We start from the raw sequence: 7,709 nt of genomic DNA on the forward strand, positions 1-7,709 counted from the left end.
TGGAGGGCGGAGCCTAGATCACCCCACCCCTCTCGCCAGAAGCACCGGGGCGTGGCTGGAAGTATAAAAGGCCGGCCTTGCAGCACAGTTGGGGCAGAGCCTGCGGAGGCGAAGGACACTCTGCCTGTTCTGCAGCATCCCGGAGGGGAACCTATGCCTGCCTGTTCCCGATCCCCAGACACCGACGAGGACTGGCCCGGAGTGCCTGCTGCCGTGTCCCCGAAGGAGCCGGAAGAGGCCTGGCGGTCACAGGTACTGAACCCCGGGGAGGCAGGAAGTGGCCCAGGGGCAGCCACGGAGCAGCCGGCTGCAGAGCCCGGCATGGCTCAGTCGGCGTGTTGCGGCTGGATCCCCGCCAACACAGGGGCAGCCAATCCTGCCCCTGCTAGGGCCCTGGGCTGGGATGCAGTGGAGTAGGGTGGGCCCACGTCCTCCTGCCACTCCACCCCGGGGTGGCTGAGTCCCTACACTGTGCAGGGAAGCTCTAGACCTGAAGAAGGAGCCATCCTTACCAGCACCTGTAGACGGTTTGCTTTGCTGGCTGCCCGAGCCTCCTCAAGCCCAGGCCCCAGCTCACCTGTGGACTGTTTGTTTGCTGGCTGCCTGAGCCCCGCCCAGGCTAAAGCCAGCCCTGATAGACGGTTTGTTTGCTGGCTGCCCGAGCCTCCTCAAGCCCAGGCCCCCAGCTCAGTTATAGACTCTGTTTAAGGGCTGACAGGTTAAGCCGCCCAAACCCAGGCTAAAGCCTGACTGTGACTATTGATCTCCCAGCCCTATTGTGGGCTCTTGGCTGTCCTGCGGACTCTGGTCCTGGCCAGACAGGACCGGACTGAGTGGCCTCCCTCCGAGCAGGAGAGCGAGGGACCATTACAGGGGGGGCAGCACACTGAAGTTTTGCTTATGGGCACCAGATTGTCTTGAGCAGCCTATGGTTGCAATTTAAGGTAAAACAATAGTGGTTCCTATTTGGGCCCCTGGGAAGGGCGGCAGTCCAATAATAGAGGGTTGGGGTTAGGTTTCCTCAGGCCTAGTGCCATCTCTATTGAAGACAAATATGGTTTCCAGGCCAGTGGTGCGTCTCATTGGGGCACCTCTGCAGTGGCTCCGAATCACAGGACAGGATTCTTCTCAGTGTAAATCTGAATTAATTCCATTGGCTGCAGTGGAATTACTTTAAGGACTTGTCCACTCGGGAAAATTAATCTGAATTCACTAAAGGTGTGACTTTAAAGTGGATTAGTTAAACTGCATTAAACCTCTGTGTGGGTTCAGTCAGAATTACAGTGGCCTTACTTCAGTTTAGTTTGAACAGAGGTTTCATGCAATTTTACTAATCCACTTTAAAGCCATATATTTAGTTAATTCAGATTAATTTTCCTCAGTGTCCCTTGTGTGGACAAGCCCTAAGTTAACAACTGGGGTAAGTGAAATCAGCATCTGGCCCAAGTTGCTTACCCTTGATAGATAATGTACAGGAAAAGAACAGTGACGCAGCAAAGGCAGAGGGATTGCAAGGTGATCATTTCCACCATTTGTACTTGTTTTAATGCGTGAAGAGAGTCACTCTTTAATCGTCTCTGGGGAGAGGAGCAGAGGCGTGGCAGTGGAGGAAAGTCCTTTTCGAAGACGTGACTCTGATGCGGAAGAGGGCATATCATTTGAATAGCTGTAAACCGCTGGTAGCTGCAGTGGCCGTAAAGCAACAGAGGAACAGCTTATCCTGGTAATCAACGGAGATGTGATCTCAGCAAAACCCTGTTCTGTATTAAGAAACTTTTAACAATTGCTATGTGGAAACCATGAATTTCATATTGTAAAAGGTCCCATGTGCTCATTTTTTGGATATTGTTTAAAAACAGGTTGTAACTATCACGAGAACTTTCCACACTTGCATCAATTTTATTTCAGGCCCTGAGATCTATTTGCAATTATTCTGTGACGTCCTCTCTATAGCTCATTAGACTGTACATGCCATTTTACAGCCAGCCAGAGGGCACAGATAGCTGACTATAAACTGATTACTGATGAGGATTGCCTACTCTCAAAGAGGTTCTTGGGCTGGGTACTCTTGGTGGCTCCAGTTTTCCCCGTAACTGGTTGTGAAATACACTGGTTGAACTATAATATATGGAGACAGTGAGGAACCCCATTCAATACTGGTCTTAAATAAATTAGAAAATAAGATATTTGAATTGTTTAGTGCAGGATATTTTCAAAGCATCCATATTTCAATCCCTGCATGTCAGGCTGTTGATAAACCTGTGACGTGCTGCCAACACTTGCACAAGAAGCTCCTATAAAAATGTTTCCCTTTAGACTGCAATAAACCTCATACCAACAGTGCCATGGGCTTGCAGAGAGCAGGGGTGAAGGAGAAGAGGAAACTTTTTGTTTGTTTTCCCTTTAAAACAAAAACACTTTCTGATCATCTTAACCCAGGGGGAAAGCAGCAGCACTCGGCAAACCAATTAGTATTAAGCTGCATTTTGCTGGAAACACTTATAGATTATTTCTTTATATCTACATATATATACTCGCTGCACCAGCTTGGTATAGATTCACAGCTCTGTGTGAGTGAGAATTTGACATCCAGAAAACCACTGGGACCAACTTGTGTGCAAAGTAGGAGTTTGTGGCTGCAGAGTACAGGTGCAAATACTGAGTGTGCAATTTTACACTGCCAAAACAAATGCTGACCTCGGAAAATTCAGGCCTATGGTACTATGAGAGGTATGGACCTTATGCCAATGTTATTAACTATTTCACTGCTGATCATTTGGGGCTTGATCCTGCAAGCTGCTAGGCACTGTGGCCCCCAATCCTGCCTTCGGTAGTTCAAGAACTCACACGCTTAAATTTAAGTGCTTTTGGATCACAGCAGAAAGTGCCTAGCAACTTTCTGTACTGAGCTCTTTACCAGGAATGTCCAGCTACTGTGGGACTGTGTGTGGAGTGTAGATTTGTGACCAGAATACAGAACAATCATTCTTTTTGTTTTCCCAGTTGAACTCCTGTCAGCAGGCTGCTAATCTAAGAATGTATTCACGTTTCATGAGTCATTTTCACCAAGATAAAATTTGTACTCGTCATGAACTGTCAGTTCTAAATCCTCCGGGCTACTGCTAGCACGTGCTAACACAGAAACTTTGAAATATAAGTGCAGTGCCTAATTTAAAAAAAAAGTATCATCATAAAACGGTAATGTCATAAATATAAAGCTATCTGTGATTTTTTTTTTTTACCCAGTGGCCTTAGTACTGCCATCACCCTTCATTTATTTTCACTTCTTTTAATATAGAACAGGAAGCAATAAATAAAAATGCATCAACGTTCTATCTACATTAAAGTAAAAACATGGCTACTGCTTTGAGAGAATCTAGGCTATACGCTAGAAAATATATTCAGATGACCGTCTATACTATGCACCAGTTTCTTTACTGAAGTTTATTTTAGCATGAAGCCATAAAAAAAAATCAGTCTCTCAGAGTGTATCATTTTTGTGAGCTCATCTTTCTGGTATTCTCATTACACTTGCTCCTAATAATCTAAAGATAATAAACTCTTAAACTATGGATGTGTGTCGAGGTATACAAACCCCCCACCCTGGGCAAACAGGGGTTAAAGAACTGCTCTGGGCTCAGCCAGCCCCGCCTGCTACACCTGTAGGAAATGCTCCAAATGGGGAAGGAGTTAAAGGCAGAGGAGCAGCTCAATTGGGGGCAGACCAGAGAAGAGAGCAGACCTGCGCCCTGTAGCTCCAGCAGCGGAGAGCTGAGGGCAAGACAGAATCTCTCCACACAACAACTGCCCAAAGGTCCCACCCGGAGGGAAGGGAGGCCCTGCTGCTGAGACAGCTTGAGAGGGAAGCATTTCCCTCTGCCTCTCATAGGGACTCCAAGTTTTGTTCATTCCCCTCTATTTTGTTTCAATGACCCCAGCAGGGGAAAGTCCTAGGACACAGCTGGCCCAGGAGGGTGGGTAGGCCATACCGCTGAAGGAGGAAGTTGCTGCCCGAGAGAGGTAGAAAGCTACACACAGCCGCCCAAAGCTGCCTTGTGGTTTGTGGACACCCTTCACTCCGCCTAAATGCAGATGGCAACTGTGGGACCATTGGGTGGGGGGGGGTTGGGGGGGGGGAGAGGGGAAGGCAGAAAGCAGCCCAGGGAGGGCAGCCATAAGCTGCCCAAGCTGTCAGATCACTCATAGCCCTCAAAGAGCTTTGGTTGGAGCCTAGTGGCATGGGAGGGCCCCGGGCTCCCTTACCAACAACCCCCCTGCAAGTCATGGGCCTACACCCTGACCACTAGGCAATGCTACCCTACTGACCAACCCCTGAGAGAGGACCGTCACAGGATGTTTTATCTGATTTTTTTCCCACACAGAGAAACTTCATTCTTTACTGTCAGCACTAACTGCCTTTGTAGTCATATCCTGACTGACTCAATTTGCACCTACGTGCCGCATGAAGGAAAACCGTACTGCTTGAATATAATGTCCAGCAAACCAATTTTTGCCTAGGGAAGTAATTTTAAAAATAGGGCCATATTAAGTAGGAGCAATTCACTTCCATAGGGAAATGCACCTCCTTCAGAGGACAGAATACAGCCTTTAGAAAAGAGAGCTTGATTTAACTACATACAATTCCTAATTGTCACTGTTTATAGGCACCACACAAGTATCGCTTTTCACTGATCTCGATTTTTAATGACTCAGCTGATCATTTCCAGATTATTTTAAATACTTCCAGATTGCTTTGCATACTGATTACACTATCCGTAAACTATACATTTACCCATCTTTCAGAAAGATTACAGCCAAACTATGCTTGTAAACTTTCTTTCTTGTAAACTTTCTTTTCTTGTAAACTTTCTGTACAGCCAGGCCTGAATGGTCAATTTAGCGAAAGCAGCAAAGCCACAAAAGTATTTGGCTTGCATTTGATTATGAGATTAATAAAAGATCCCCCCACGCCCCTCCAAAAAATATTTGGCATTATATCAATAGTGAAAATGGCAAAGGTTTTCATTGGATTAGCATTGAATATAGCACAATAAGTCACAGGACCAATTAAAAATACTCTGGAACTCAGTTGCAGACCTCAGTTAGATGAATGTAATGAGTTAGCTGATAATTGGCATCTGACATAATCCGCTTTGCTGAAGCATGCCCAACAATAGTTAATCTTCCTTTTTACTCTGTGGTGGTTGGAGTTCTATAGGGTCCTACTGTAGCAAATGACATTCTTTCACAATTTATGCTTTCCCATCGGTGAAAGTGGCTTACGCTATGTGGGTAGACGCTGAGGTATTGTGTAACACCATAGTGTCGTAAGGAATATTTGCTGAGTAACTGAATAAAAACCAAGCCCCTTTTTCATGAGTGAGGAAGGCTTACTGATTCTGACCGTCCATCCATGACTCCCTGGTCCCATGGCTTCCTAGCAGCACCCATGACTCCAAATCATTTTCTTTCAGGTTAGATTGGGGAAAACAGAGCCAAGTGGCTGAGCTGCTTGGTGGGTCAGACCAGGCCTCATAGCAACAGCAAAGCCTATCCCTGGGGGAATAATGGCCTGTGGATCAACCAACCTGCAAAACCACTTACTTCCCCCTGCAGGCCTGCCCTTGCCTGGCTGTCAATTCACCTTCATGACAGCATGCTGAGAGCTGATCTCTCTAGCAACCCCTCCTGTATGGGTTCTGCACATCCGTAACCTCTCCCCCTCACCTGTTCTCCCGCAGGTAGTAAAACTGTAGTTGTATTTGCTCCTGTGTGAGACAGAAATCTCCATTGCTGCAGGCTCCAAATATATTAGTCAACATATGTCTGAGCGGGAAATACGATGCATAGAGCAAACATTCAATGAGTATGTATAACCCCCAAATATGGTTAATTAGAGTAATAGGTACTGTACTGGTTTCAGTGCTTCTCATACGGTGTATGAATGATAGTCATTGTGTCCTATTCTCTTATGCATGGTGTCCTGAACCAGTTAAAACAACTGACGACAAGATATGGTGCTCAACCTAAATCCTAAACCCAAACACCTCAGACTTTAGGAAAGTTCAGCTCTTGACCCAACTTTTGCATCTCAGGCCCATCCATCACTCAAGAACAGGCCAAATTCTTCTGGCCCCATCTGGTTAATTTATCTTAGTAACATGTATTAAATTTTTCATGGATTACTTGCGTTATGAGGATTATCCATATTATTTCTGTCACAGATAATAAACTCCATATGGATAAAGTGTAATCCACTCATTGGTTTATGAACGGCAAAGCCTCCCAAGGAGTGTCACAAATCCACATGATGCTTCTGGGAACTGGCTTTTGCACTGAGAGTGCTGATTTAGCTAAAAGATGGGGAAAAAAGAACATGTACAATATACTGACTATGTTGGGATCCTTCCCTGGTACGTGTGACACTGTAAATAATTTCACTATCCTAAAATGGTTAAGGGCCTGAGATCTTTTACTTCGTAATCAGTCCGGGAAACAGTGAGTAAGAGCTGGCCTCAAGAAAATATAGTCCATTTAATAACTGCAAGCTAATAGTATATTTCAGATAAACTCCCCTCCCTCCCCCCCAGTTTGTCAAAGCCTCACTGTGGTTCATTGGGGCTGTGCAAGTGTGATGAAGGGCAAAATTTGGCCCTCTGTAAGAATGTAATTTACTCCATTCCAAGGCCAGACAGGATGATCACAATTGTCCCATCTTCTGCTTCATATTGTGAGGTCCCTTCCTCCCTCATTAGTTCCACTGGAGTCTATAGCACCACTTGAGGAGCAGGGACTACTCAATGAGTGTAAGACTAGTAGGATCTGATCTTAAATGATCACTTTAGCAAGGCTCCATAATAAAATAAAATATTATTAATAAATAAAGCTTAGCACTTACAGAGCACTTTGCACTTCTTCAATGCATTTTGCAATCATTAACACCATTTATTTGGCTTGCATTTGATAATGAGATTAATAAAAGATCCCCCCACGCCCCTCCAAAAAATATTTGGCATTATATCATTCCTCCCTCTCTATACATTCATTAACCAAAGTAGAAACCTGACTCCAAAAACTATATGCCAACCACTTTTAAAAAAAAACATGGATTAGCAGAAAATAGATAAATCTCTCTCTCTCTTGCTCTGAAAGTACACATCTATTCAGTAGACACATCAAACCTCAAAAGAGTAGTAGTAAGAAGAACTCTAGCATTGTTTTCCACACTTTACATTTTTGAAAAAATTCAACATTAGTAAAACGAAATATCATTACCAGGCATCTTTGCAGATCATCTACAAAGATTAGTTTAATCCAGGTAGCTACCTTAGCAACAACTGATAAAGAACTTCAGTCTTCTTCAAATTCTTTGTGAATAGGACTTTTTTGTACAAGTAACAGTTTATTAGTCATCTCCTGTAGGGCCCAATCCTGGAGTAACATCAGGCCCCTGAATGCTGTGGTTTGACAAGCCTGGCTCATTAAATTGCATTAGTGGCTTAGGCAAAAGTGATTACCGTTTTGTCCATACAGTGGGCATATTAGCTCCATGCATAGGGACTCACCTAATGGAAGCAGAATATTGGGATAAAGTCTATTTATTTTTTATTTTTGCTGGATACTTAATGTTCTGTGTCTTTAACAAGACTCAGATAAAAGCAAACTTACAAATAGTCATTCCCACTAGGTTACATATTTTCAAATCTTTA

Source organism: Emys orbicularis, chromosome 12 (assembly GCF_028017835.1).
Source record: "Emys orbicularis isolate rEmyOrb1 chromosome 12, rEmyOrb1.hap1, whole genome shotgun sequence".
In the NCBI taxonomy this organism is placed as follows: Eukaryota; Metazoa; Chordata; order Testudines; family Emydidae; genus Emys; species Emys orbicularis.